The sequence below is a fragment of the Callospermophilus lateralis genome, unplaced genomic scaffold (genome assembly GCF_048772815.1).
Source record: "Callospermophilus lateralis isolate mCalLat2 unplaced genomic scaffold, mCalLat2.hap1 Scaffold_93, whole genome shotgun sequence".
Lineage (NCBI taxonomy): Eukaryota > Metazoa > Chordata > Mammalia > Rodentia > Sciuridae > Callospermophilus > Callospermophilus lateralis.
Window position 1 is genome coordinate 3,701,593 of NW_027517451.1, and position 14,281 is coordinate 3,715,873.

Genomic DNA, 14,281 nt, shown 5'->3' on the forward strand with positions numbered 1-14,281 from the left:
ATTTGATTTGTTAAATTTTTTTCAATTTTTTGCATTCATTTTTCAGAATGGATGTTGATTTATAGTTACATTTTCTTGTGATGTTTTTGCCTAATTTTGTTATCTGAGTGGTCCTGGAATTTGTAAGACTGAGATCTAAAGGGATATGGGAATTAGTCTTTCCTCCATTATTTTCTGAAAACATGTGCATAGAATTAGTATGATTTTTAAAAAATGTGTTATAGAATCCACCAGTGGAGCCATTCAGTCCTGGAGATACCTCTGTGGGAAGATTTTTAAATTAAAAATTCAATCTTTGATTGATATAGATGATTCAGGTCTTCCTATTTTTTGAGTTAAATTTGGTACTTTCTGATTATAAGGGAATTGTTCATTTTATATAGAACATTTAATGTAAATAGTCCCTGTTTATCTTAGGGGATCTGTCCAAGACCCTCAGCAGATGCCTGAAACTATGGATCAAACCAAATCCTATATGTAATAAGACTTTTCATATATATATATATATATATATATATATATATATATATATTAAAGTTTAATTTATAAATTAGACACAGTATGAAATTAACAATAATTCTACTACTAATAAAATAGTTTTAACAATATACCATAATAAAAGATTATGAATGCAGTCCCTTTTACCATAAATTATGCAGTCAAGTTTCTCACATTTGATGAAATTGCAGGGGTCAGCACATCCTGAGTGCTATGGATAAGCCTTCCCCTGGGAAAACCACCTTCGTGATCATAGTATCTCCCCTGCCAGGTAAGTATATCATTTTTTAATGAATTACTGAAACCTGGATATTTTCAGCAAATGACCTAATTTGGATTTGAATCTAATTGTTTCTTGATCTGTTTTAGTACTTCACAGTATAATGACTTTAAAGAGTGGAAATAGTTAAACTTTGCTCTTTACAAGTGATTTCTGGATAAACTAATTAGTTATCACCTAGCAGAGATGTTAATTTGGGTGTTCTGTCATTGAACGAGCTAACTAGAATTAAAGAAAAGAATTTCAGTTGTTTGTGTAATTGCAGAAAACATTAAGAGGTTGGTTGCAAGATATGCAACAGTAGGCTGTCTCTGTATAACGGCAGCTGGACCCCTGTCCGCATCTCCATCTTAGGCTACTTCCCTCATTCAAATGGCTCAGGTGGGTCATCTGAATTCAGTGAAGAATGCCATTTAGGTGTTGGGACTTCTTTTCTAGAACATGACATGCTGATAGTTGAAGAGAGTTTCTCCTAGGATTAAGCCTCAGTCCCCTAGAATTAAGGTTAAGATTTTTGGAGTATATAATTATGGTATTACACAACACACTAAAATATCTCTACTTCATGGAACGCATGCTACTGCCGGTGTGATGATGGTGAAGATCCTTGACTTCCCTGAGCTTCAGTTTCCTCTTTCATAAAATGGGACAATACTGTTATTTAAGTTTCTGATCATCAAAATTCCTCTTTTATTGTAGAAATTCAACTTTAATTTCCATATGCTCTGTTTTTATAGTTACCTGTGTTCTCTCTCTAGGTCAGTCTTCAGTGGTACCTTCATCATAGTAGACACAGAAGTGAACTGCATAGATGCAGATGTTTGAGTACACTAGATAATAGTGTTTCAGGAAATCACTGGAGAACTGACAGTGTAGGAAAGTGTCAGGGGTCAGAGCAGGGGGTCTGGAGTCAGCTTTGGAAACGCCTCTGTGACTTACTCTGTGACCTTGCAGAATTTATTTACTCTCTCTGTGCTGCAGATACCTTATCTTTAAATTGAGGATGATATGACTATCTTCCTTATTAGGTTGTTAGAGGGATTAAATAAATTTCATAGGCTGTAAAGTGGCTATATCAGCACTAGGCACATTGTAAGATGATGCAATTGTTAGAGATGATGGTAACGATATCATCTCTATTGTCTGACTATAGTTTTTTTTTTTTTTAATTTTTTCCCGTAACTATTTCAATGTTGAAAGTCGGTTTTCTTTTCAACAAATTACACATGTGAGAAAGGAATAAGAGAAATCTGAGTGACATCTTAAAGAAATCCTTGACTCTGTTGGCAGGCAAGACTTAAGAATGAAAAAAGGAAGTGACATGTACTAGCAGACTGGACAGGTCTGTGCTAACCGTGGGAGAGCACAGCCACCAGTACAGAAATAGGATTTGGTAAAGCTGCTATATTTGAGACAGCTTTACTGTTAGTCAAGAAACCCTACCAAGAGGAGAGATAAATGGTCTTTCTTTGCTGGACCTCTTACTACCTCCAAAGAACTGAGAAATGAGGTAAAATGGCTTATAGGCTTTCCTTCATCCCAGAGGAGTTGAGCTTCTTACTCAGCCTGAAGGTCCTGGGCCTCATTCAGAGACTGGCCTTGAGACCCAAGAGAAAACCCAAGTCAACAATGACTGTGAATATAAGCAGCCCCAGTGGAGGTGTCTACAGCACAGCCAAGGGCCCTCACAGAGTAGGTGCTCTAATGAGCCTTACAGAGCCACAAATCCTCTCTGTGACTTGGAGGGAAGTCAGAAACCTAAGTGGGAATTAATGAACCCAGACAAACCTCACAGTGGCAGGCTTAAGTCAGAGGCCAGGGCACAGAAACCAGCCGTAGAATTCTGGGAATAAAAAATTTGTGGTAATCTTTGGTGAATAGAAATTGAAGCAGAGAATGTTAGACATTATATAACCTAAGTTGTCAACAATCCACGGTTGCTCAAATTGTGCTCAAATTGGGTGTTCGCACTGACTCAGATCTTAGTCTGAAGATACAGTGCTATATCACTGCAAATTGCCTTCAAATCTTATTTTCTTTTAGATTTGGAAGCAAATGTAAAAATCCTACCTACAGTTGTTCATATTGTTTAGTGGAGATTTTCTTTCCTTTTCCTTTTGTTGGATAGGAGCTAAATTAAATATCTGTAGGAAAATATTTTTCAAAAATCTACAAGTTAGGCTTTCGTGGAGAGGAAACTTGATTACTTAGAAGGACCATCTGCACTGGGCTTACTTCCATTTGGAAAAAAAATATTCAAAATATGTTTTGGATGAGATGAGAATAGATATGGTAGGAAAAGCAGCAGCCTATTGTGTAGAATAATTTTCTGCTTTATCCTTGTTACTGCCTTATCCTTGTTACTCAAGTTTTATCAGAAAACTGAGGATGAAGTGTTGTATCAAGATTTTTCTGGCAGTGCTGTGGGCAGAATAGGTGGGGCAGCTGATGTTGCAGCCATTCATGTGGCACTTGGTATGGCTACTCTTTCAGGTTGGTCCTGCCTTCTGAGCATATTGGAGTGAAGAAAGGTGTATTCACTGATGGTGCTGCCAATAGACAGGATCTATGGCTGCCCTTGGCTCTATTCACCCTTCCCTTGGGTAGAATTGCCAGGCTATTTTATCTGAAATACTGTGAAGAAGAGCCTACATACTCATTAGAATGAACCAGAGCACATGGGCAAAAATCATTTAAAATAGGGACCCTCTTTTCCACTGCAGATTCAAATAGAAATTTAATAACTATAAAATGTTACTGTCATTTTACAGTCACAGAAGGCAAAATAATTTTCAGATATCTTGTCCTTTGCTTATTTATTTTTATTATTTTAATTGGTGCATTGTAACTATACATTAGTGGGTTTCATTATGCTATATTTGTACCTGCACATAATACAATTTGATCAATATAATTTTCTATTCATTTCCTTTCACTTCTCCATCCTCCTGATCTGCTTGATCTATTCAGCTGGTCTTTAGAAGGAAAGAATTAAAAATATATAATACTGCTAATCTGATCAAATATTTGGAGCAAAAATTAATTTCTTTTTGTTGTTGTTGTTTTTCTTTTTGGAGATAGGGTATTGCTGTATTTCCCAGGCTGAGCTTGAACTCACAACCCCCACAACCTCATCCTCCCTTGTAGCCAAGATTTCAGGCATATGTCACTGAGTCCACTAAATATTGTTATCTATGTTAGTCACTATACCAAAAATTAATTTCAAGGGAATTAAATAATCACTGCCATTAGCTTAAATGCTTACTTGGTGTCCTGTGCATAGTTTTTAATATTTACCACAACTTTTAGAAGTAGGTATTATCCCAACTTAAGAATAAAGACAAACTGTGTCTCAAAATAGGAGTTGGCCTGACTCAGTGAATAAGGAGCAGGTCTAGGATTCCACTCAGACCATCTTAGTGAAGAACAAACATAGCATGCGCCATATTGGCCTTCCCCTATTGAAGCATAGAAAAGGATGAAATTAAGTTATCAAATAGTACTCTTGTGATAGGAAAGAATTTTTTTAGGCATAAAGTCACTGAAAAACCAAAGAATAAAATACAATATAAAATCAAGCACAACATAGAAATATCTAAAACATGTAATTCCAAATTTAAAGTAAATTTGGCAACAGAAAAAAAAAATTGGAATATGCATGGCAGTCAAAAGATTATGAGTCTTAAAATATTGTAAACTCTGAAAACCAAGAGTAAAATCTTATTAGAAAACTGGAAAGAAAAGACATTTTAGATAAAAAGAAAATGGAGAGTAAGTGTGAAAATATATTCAAACACCATGAGTAGCGATTTTTCACTTTCTAGATTGGCAACAATTATGGACAGAATACTGTTCAATAGGAGTTTTCATATACTGCTCCTAGGCTTGTAAATATTTTTAAAAGCTTTTCTGGAAAGCGGTTTAGCAATGGCTATCAAGAGTACAAAGGAGTGCAAATGTTTTGAATAATTGATGTCACTTCTGGGGATATTTTTTCTATGAAAAGAAGATTATGTGCTAGGTCATGGGATATCAGGTAGAACTATATTTTAGTACAAAATCCATTTATTTATACTTGTCATGTGTAAAAGGCCAAATTATTTTAATCAATCCAACTCTCAGTTTCCTCATTTATAAATTGCAAATGATATTATTACTTGTTATGCTTGAATTCGGGTCCCCCAAAAGACCACCAGAGACCAAGATCCATGTAAGCACAAAGAGGTGTTTATTGGGAGCTAGTTCTGCCCTCCACGTGCATACAGCAACTGGTGATACTGAGAGGCCAGGGTTTGCAGCAGTTTCTCTTTGGGGAAGGCAGGGACTTCACATACAACATAGCATCTCTTACAAATCATCACTCTCCTCGGGGAAAATTATAAAACAACTCTAAAACATGATTAGCACATTCACTGGCAGGAACAAGTCGTGTAATGGTGATTGGTTAGTACAAGAAGGGGATTCCTTTGAACTGATTGGTTTAAGCCACGAGGGGTGTACGTGCTGAACTACATGGTTTCCCAACATGTTATCAACCACCATAAACTACTGGGAGGGTCATCTGGCATCCCAGGTATTTTCCCTGTCTCATATTGATTGGTGGTTGCTAGGGGGTTGCTATGGGTCCTCACCTAGTCTGACTGAGTCAGGGACACCTGGCGCAGATCTCTCCTGTTATTTGTAGATAAACAACTCAGCAGGGTGGGTATGTGCCTAGGAGTGCTCTGTGGGTCTTTCCAAGGACAAGGGTCACACCCCCTTCCTTAGACAGGCTTTGCTCTGAGGTAGAGGCTGGTTTCTCAACTGATTGGCAAAATTTCTGTGAGGATTATGTGCATAATGCACATTAAAGAGTTAGCCTGTGTATAGCAATTATAAATTTAAGTGACTTTTTTTTTTCATATTGTTGCTGTTGTTTTATCATATAGTTTTATTGGTAAGAGTAAAATTAGTGGAAACAAACATTTTCAAAGAAAAATTTATAACTCGAGTAAATCTTCAAAATGTATTCTAAAGTAAAAAAAAAAAGTAGCTATATATTTGATTGCAATTTTTCAGGACTCATGAAAGAAAATATACCAAAATGATAACATTGGTAATCACTGGATATTTATTTATTTATATTTTTTCTTCTTTGTTCTCTTCTCAATTTTTTAGGTTTTCTTAATCAGAAAAATTTCTTTCCCATTCTAAAAATCCCTAAGTACTTTTAATGGGACATTAGAGTGAAAGACCAGCCCTTACCATAATATTCTAGGGAGGAACAAAGGAACAAGTGTCTAAAACCAAGGGAGTGGCAATTTTGATGAGGAATGCTGTAAAGTCAGTTTCCTCTGTATTTCAGAAGTGAGAGAGTATGAAATTTAGATATCTAGAAAGTGATTCTTAATGAGAAAGATATCAGAGTTTTAGTGCATTTGATATGTTCAATGAACTATTGAAGGAAGTCAAAGGGAAAGGAAATATGTTTTTTAAACGAAGTTCCCAAACTTCAGATATCTTGATAGATTATCAGTAGTGAAAAAATGTTTAGATTCTTCTATGTGTATATATATCTTGTCCAGTGAACTAGACAGTAAGTACTTCAAGATAAGTGGAAAATTCATACTGGAATTATTTTCAGCTGTGAATATTATGTGAATAATATAGTATAAAGTATATTCCTGTTCTTTTCTTATTTTTACTTCCTTGTGTGAGACTGTCCCCTGATTTATCCAAGTATGTCCATTGCCTCAGGAAGGATCTAGTCAGGAATGTTAGAGCTTGAAAAAAGATAAAAAATTTACTATTTAAATTTTGGCTATAAATGAAGTGATTGAGTCTGGGGTGAGAAAATATGCCAGGATTTACTGAAAAGAGACTTTTCTGAAATCCAAAAATTTATTCTTTCCACATTCAGAGTCAATCCTAGGAGACTGGGATCACAGAATTTTCTTTAAACTATAGTATAAAAAGGATCAAGAATGTAACTAAAGAAAATGTAATAAGAGTAAGGATAAAGAAGAAAGACATACACTAGAGGAAGACTGACTAGAATGAGATGCATCTGATTCCCTATTTATTGGTCTCAGCCACAAAACTATGCAAATCTGACCAAAGTCTCAGACTATTCAGTTCTTTGCATCCATGATGTCCCAGGAACCACAGAAGAGCAAGAGGGGAAGGAAAGTCTATTTAAATGTCTATAAAAGGACTCCAAACCCCCAAGGTCTGTACTTGGTTTACAAGAGACCTGGGATTCCTACATGCCTGCATCTTATGGTGAAGTTGGGGGAGGAATTAAGAGGACCAGGGATTCAAGAGACAGTCTAGGTGTTAGAATAAACAGGCTAGAAAGATTATTTCACAGCCAGTGGCATTGTGTGTGGCTATGGGCCTCAATAGCAGGCTCCGCAAACAATTTATAAAAACCAGGTGGGTTTACCTGGGCTCCTAGTAGGGCAGAGCAGCCTGGACTCATACCATATCTAGACTGTGGTAGACATCAGTGCAGGCATCAGTTCATAGGAGTAAAAGTAGACCAACCCTATTATAAAGGAGACTAGTTAAGACCCAAGTCAGAGACCTGTCACTATGAGGAGTCACAATTTCCCCCATACCATGTGAGGAATAAGGAGTAGAGGAAGAATAAAACCAGATGAAAAAGGGTAAACCAGGTCTTACAGGGACTTTGAATTTCAAATTGGCAGATAATTACCCATTGGATCAGTGGTTTTCAGTTTTTTTTTTTCTCACATTGCAATCACCTGGGACACTTAAAATTTCTTAAGTCCAAGACCAGTTAACTGCTTGAGGTGAATTCTGGCATTCATGTTTTTAAGAGTTCTTCACATGATTAAAAAGTGCAGTAAGATCTCAGTTCCACTGCAATGAAGACAAAGAAACTTGAAGGAGACTTTTAAATTGGGTATTAACTTTAATTGGCTAGTTTAGTTTATTTTTCCTCCATTGCTTAAATTCTTATATATTCCAACGCAGGATAAAATTACTTACAGAAATGCTTTAAGAAAATTTGTATCTGAAATCACATATTTTCAGCCTTGCTCTACTTAACAACATATGCTTACCACTTGCCAGGCTTTAGTCTTAGTGTTTTGCGTGTATTTTTATTTAAAATTCAGTGTTAATTTAGAAGGTAAGCACTATTAATAATCCTACTTTATATTAGAAAGATGCAAAGGATGCATTGATCCATTTTGTGCTACTATAACAGAATATCTGAGTGTAATGGTCAATTTGAATTGTCATCTTGATTGGATTAAGAGATACCAGAGATTAAAAAGCTTCTGGGTATGTCAATGAGGGTGTGTCTAGGAATGATTGGCATGTGGGAGACCAAACTGAAGAGGAGGCCCTCCCTACAGGTGGGCAGCACCATCTAATAGGTAGCTTGGATGGAATAAAAGTTGGAAGGACAAGGAAGCAACAGCAGCTGAATTCCTCTTGAATGAGTTCTTGATTGCTGCTGTGCTCATCTAAGGATTTTGAACTCTCGCTTCTTCACTCTTCCAAAGAGGACTGTGCCAGTGATTCTCCAGGGAGTTTCTAGAAGCCTTCAGTCTTGGAGGAGGGTAGCAGGGCCGATCCCTCTTGTTCTGGTACTTCAGCCTCTGGCACTGTGCAGCTACTGGTTCTCCCAGCTCTCCAGCGTACAGACAGCCATTGGGGACTTTCCAGTTTCTGGTGGCTTTAAGACAATCTAATAAATCCCCCTTTTATAATCATATTTCCTGCTGATTCTGAGATATGGTAATTTATAAAGAGCAGAATTGTACATCTTACAGATTTGGGGGCTGTCAAGTTCATGCCTGCATCTATCAAGGATTTCTTTCTGTTTCATCCCATGGAAGAAGGCAGAAGGGCAAGAGAACATGTAAATGAGAAAGTGAGGGTGAGAGAAAGGAAGGGGCAAAGTTCATCTTTTCGTGAAGATCTAGACTAAAATAACTAAACCACCCCTATGAGAGTGGCATTCATTCATTCATCAGGGCAGAGTCCTTGTGACTTAATCATGTAGTGAAGGCCTACCCCTCAACACTGTTTAATTGAGGTTTAAGTAGCCAATATATGAACTTTTGGGGACACATTCAAACTATAGCCAAGAGGTTAAGTAACATTCTAGTTCACCTAGAGCAAGTGTTCCCCACAGAAGCAGGTTATCTCTGAAGCCCCTTTCCCACCTCTCCAACTACTACATGGGATCTGTCAGACATTGCTATTTCTTTCCTGAGGTTCCTACTACACAATGGAATAAGGTTTACCTTCCATTTTAAAAAATTAAATAGAAAATTTCAAATGTTGTATGAGTATTTGAAAATCACAATGTTTATTCCAATAATCTGTACTTGCTTATATTAACATCTACTAAGAGTTTGTCAAGGTTCTTGAAAGAAGTCTTTCATGTCTTATCCCAGTCATCATTTTTGGTTTTCTTTCCTTTCAGAATATCCCCTATCTGCTGATTCAGATATGGTTTGAATGTGTCCCCCAATGTCTTATGTGTTGGAAACTTGGTCCTCTGTGTGCCTATGTTAAGAGAAGAGGGGACCTTCAGATGAGGCCTACTGAGAGGTTATTAGGTCATCGCAAGCATGCCCCTGAAAAGCATTAAGATAGTTTCATGGGACCCAGAATTAGTTCTTGTGAGAAGGTTGTTATAAAAAGAATAACCTGAATCTCCACTCTTGCTCTGGTTTCCAGTCTCTTCATGCCATCTCTTCCTTTTGTAAAGCATTTCTACTATGATGACATTTACCCTTAAGCCCTCACCAAAGACTAAACCAATTGGGCTGATGTTGGACTTCCAGCCTCTCAAATGTGAGCTAAGTAAACTTCTTTCTTCATAAATACCCAATTTCAGTTATTTTGTTCTAGTAACAAAATGGACTAGTTTACTAATCTTAGACTTTTGAGTTTCCCTTAAACAAGATAAACAGCTCAAATATTACCTCCTTCTTGAAACCTTTTCTGATGCTTCAAAGAGCTGATATGTTTTATGTGTTAATTTTCATTGCATGCGTCCTCTTTCTTTATCACATTCACATACCAGCTCATATTATATCACTACACAGTGTTACTTATTTTAACATCTCTCTCCATCCTTCTGCTGCATTCTTCTAATACATGTTCCTTTAGGCAAGAAGTGTCTTATTTATCTCTGTATCTCTTGAATTATTAACACGTTGTCTTGTTCTGTTCCTGCTCAAAACCATACATTTTAATAGAATTTCATGCAAATGTCCATGACTCAAATCTAACACACATGGGAAAATGGTTTCATCAAAAACCAATAAGTACTAAAAATATAAAATAGTTTCAGATGCAACATATTGAAAGTCAACCTCTAACTAAAGAGCATAAGTGTAAGATGAATTAGCTAAAATACTTCTGTTTTCATTTATACAATAGCTTGAGGTTTCTGCAGTTATTTAAAAATTGTATAACCTCTCAAATTAGCATATTAGGACTATTTGTTTTGTGCTGCCATATGTGAAAAGATGATTTTAGTTGAAGTTTCTCATCCTTCCATATTCTCATGACATATTCTTTTTGTATTTAAGAGGCAGCATTGTAGAATTTTACAGGTGGACAATAAATTTAAAAGATTTAGTGGTAATGAGAAGATTTTTGTTTTGCAAAAAAAAGAGGGTTATATCTTTTATTTAACTGATATTTAATTGCTTTGGCCATAGATTTGTTTGTCTATTAAAATGTTGTTTCAGTTTTTCTTAGGATTTATAAATACCCTGCTTCCCAAATTGCAGGATGTCCTTATTCCCTTTGATTCTGTATTTTCTGGATGTTTGTTGCCTTAAAGAAGTATCAAGGAAAAATGTGATTTTCCTTTTCTTTACCTGTGACCTTTTAAACTAATGCTAAAAAGATATCAGATGTAATATAATTTCTCTGTCTGGTGTGCTTTTTAAATAGATAAAATGATATTGAAGTGATTGACACTGAATTGACTGATAAAGAATACATTTCAAATTTAATATCTGATGGGTACCTGGTAAAAAAATAGATTCCAGTTTGCCCATTAGCCTAAAGTTCAAAAATTTTATTGTGCCTTATAGTACAAGCCAATAGCAAATTGTTTCAAATTCTACAAATCTCCACATCACTCTACACATTTTTAATCTTCCTCTAAATTCTTCATGTACTATTGATGTGTCTTTCAGAGATAGCTATGCTAAAAAAAAAGTTTAAGAAATATTTTTGAACTCTATGAAGAGGGCAAGCACTCAATGGTATATTTTGAATTCTGGTTCAATTACTTTGTGATGAGAGATTTTCTTTATTCACAAATGAGTGCTGCTGGTTGAAGGTAGAGGTCAGCTGTTTATATACCAACATGTGGCAATTATGATGAAACAAATTCATTCTGAAATTCTGTTGTAACTATGGTGACCAGAAATAAATGAATTCTTTTAGAAATACAAAAAGTCACCCCAGCAGGATAGAGTAAATATTATCTCTTATTGATTTATGAAGGTTCCAGATGACGAAAAGTGGTTAATATATTTCTGTCATGAAACACATTTGTTAGGGCTTCTTCTTCTTGATAGAGCCATTGTCTATTGAAATGATGTTAGCTAGATATCATTAACTTTCCTGTCTTTTTTCCAATACTTTTCCCCTTATAATGATAAGAAACTATCAGCCTTTCTACCATCTTCTATATTCTGTTTAGGGGTGAGAAGAAGGGTGTTTGATTTAAGGATTATTTCTGATTGTTTTTGGCTAAAATAATGACTAAACCAAAGATTGTTAGTATAAAAAGGTTGCACATTTCTTCTGAGGGAGAATTTGTTTTTGATATTTTATTTCACTTTCATTTGGACAAAAAATATAATTCACTTGGTTTCAGATGGCTTGTGCTTATAGTGGAATTTGATGGAATAAAAAAATTGAACTTTTAGTAATTTGGTCTTTAAGTAGACTAATTTAAAATTTCATTTGAGTAAAAAAAAAATGTAAAGCTAAAATGAATAGCATTATGTAGCAAGATTTGGATTTTTGTGTCCCAGATAATTGTGGGAAGGTGTCAGTGTGGCTCTGGGGGTAAAATGCCCACATAGTGTACTTACTTATGTCCTTTCCCTAACATCAGCTCAATATTTTGCATCTTGGTTAAAAGTAAAAGGTCATTATGAATTTTTTTCTCCATAATATTGATAACAGTCATAAGAACACACTATCTACAAACCAGGATGAATAAGATTAGGCAAACACTAGGCATTAGTCTTTGGAATCTTTATATATCTGATTTCATCATATATATTTCTCCTCAATCTCAGTGGAAATGCTATTGATTTGAATGAGGAAATACTTTTCTTCTAAGATCAAAGTGCTCAGTCCCAGAAATAAAGTGGAAAAGTGTAAAAGAGGTTTTGGACTGTAAGATCCTTAACTAATTTCCATTCTTGTGTTCCCTTAACCTCTAGCATCCCTGAATTGTTAAATTTCGGGTGGGCTATATTTAATAACAGTTTGGGGTCTGTTTAGGTCATATTTGCTTGTGTTATTTTTGACTAATTCTGTCTTGTTATGCTAGATATGGGAATTCCTGAAATGAACTACAATCAACTCAAGCTCTTGCCTAAAAAAGCAAGTAATAGAAATATAAACCTTTCCTACTCTGATCTATATGCAGCTCTTCTATAAAGTCCCCATGTTTTACCAGGGTTTCAGTCTACTGAGTCAAATGCCATTGTGATCTGATCTTTTCTGCCTTCAGTTCTAAGGTTTTATAGGCATTTTTATTACATTCCACAGCATTCCCATTCCAGGCTGACATTCTGCTTTGAATCACAACATATAAGAATTGAAAGGGATTACAGAGATCACCTAGTCTAAACTGTTCATTTTTTCAGATAAGAAATGGAGACCCAGAAGGCTGAAGTGAATTGCCCAGGGTCACACAGTTCATTAACAGCACAGCTGGAATAAGACCCATGGTCTCCCAACTCTTAATCCAGGACTCTTTCTATAACACCTCTCAGCCTTATCCATTTCTCTTATGTTCAGAGGAAGACACAGGCAGCTCTTCCTTAGCATATCAAGCCACAGACAGAAGACAGGATCACCTTTTTCTTACTCAGTGTTCCATCCATTACTGCCCATTACACATCCACTTAGTTGTAAAGGAAAAAAAAATCGCCTGAACATTGAGCTTTTATATTCATTATCTACTCTGTGCCTGTTAGTTGCTTCGTTTTTTTTGGTAATGCTTTTACTGATTAACTTGGTCTTTGCAATATAAAATGCTGAAATTCATTATCTTGGGTAAATGTGATGTTATTAATGTTTTTTATTCTAGTTATGGGTCATTATTTCCGATTGATGTAATCGTCCCAGCACTGAGACCTAGCAGGTGGTCTCACTAGAAGTTATAACAGTTTTCTTAATGGTCTGGTAAGAATGTCATTTGCAGGGCAGCAAGGGCAGAGAGAAATTGGTCCCAGAGCTAACTTGCTTCTGCACTCATTCCCAAGCTTGAGCAAGCAAAAGTAAATACATATTTTCTTACTGATCAGTTGGGCATTTTTTCCTGAGTATTCATTTTCAGTAATTGTGATGAGGAGCCATGTATATTTATTTCTTATTTACAGCCTGCCCCCCAATAATACTACTAATGACCCTGTAATACTTTGCTTTTCTAATACTTAGAGGAAACAGGCCTTATTGCCTCCTGAGAGGAACCAACATCCATTCAAGCAATGAGATATGATTAAACGCAGTTGGCTAGGCAAAACTCAGAGACCACTGTGAACGAGAAATCAAGAGACAAATTTGCCATTAAAAGGAGATCATTCTTGTGAAAACGTATGATATCAGTGTGATGGGAGAAATAGAAATCATGTATTCAAATGTTCATACTTTAATACACATAAGAGGCGTGCACACCAGCCATGATGTATATTTTCATTGTCCTTACAAATTTTTCTTTGCAACAGAGCATAACTGATGTTGAATGATTTGATATATAATTACAAACATTAATAACCTGAGGAAATAAACTACCTAGTTTGAGAAAAGTGTCTTCCAATATTAATAATATTGCTTGCATATATTCTAAGGCTTGGACTATTTAAAGTATGTTTGCACTCAGGTAAGAAAGAGGAAGAGGGATATGAAGGGGAAGAAGAGAGAGGGAAAGAAAGAGAGAGCAGGGTGGAGAAAGAGAAAGATTGATGGCCCATGGGTGTATGTTCTCAGCCATGGTTGATTTAATTAGTACAGCTGCTATAAAGTACCAGGTTAATAATTTACATACTTCACTGGCTCTTCATTGCCATTGTCATATTTCATCAATTCTAAGATGAGTGTGTCATCACCTACCCCCATTATTTAACTTCTCTGAAATCAGAGCATCTTCTAGCTAACAGTGTAACAGTATTTGAAACAGTTTTGCCATGGTTGTCATAGTTTGTGTATTCTTGAACTTAGAGGTATAACTGGAAAAGTGCAATCCATTGATATCTCAACCCACCATTTTAGGGA

The 14,281-nt window shown here is 35.8% G+C and overlaps 1 non-coding gene across 1 annotated transcript; it reads right to left on the bottom strand.

Annotated features, from left to right (window-relative positions):
• Positions 1-616: 616 nt before the first annotated feature.
• LOC143641276 (U1 spliceosomal RNA) lies at positions 617-777 on the bottom strand. Its single transcript, XR_013155289.1, has one exon. It is a non-coding gene; the product is annotated as a U1 spliceosomal RNA (small nuclear RNA).
• Between the last annotated feature and the right edge of the window lie 13,504 nt (positions 778-14,281).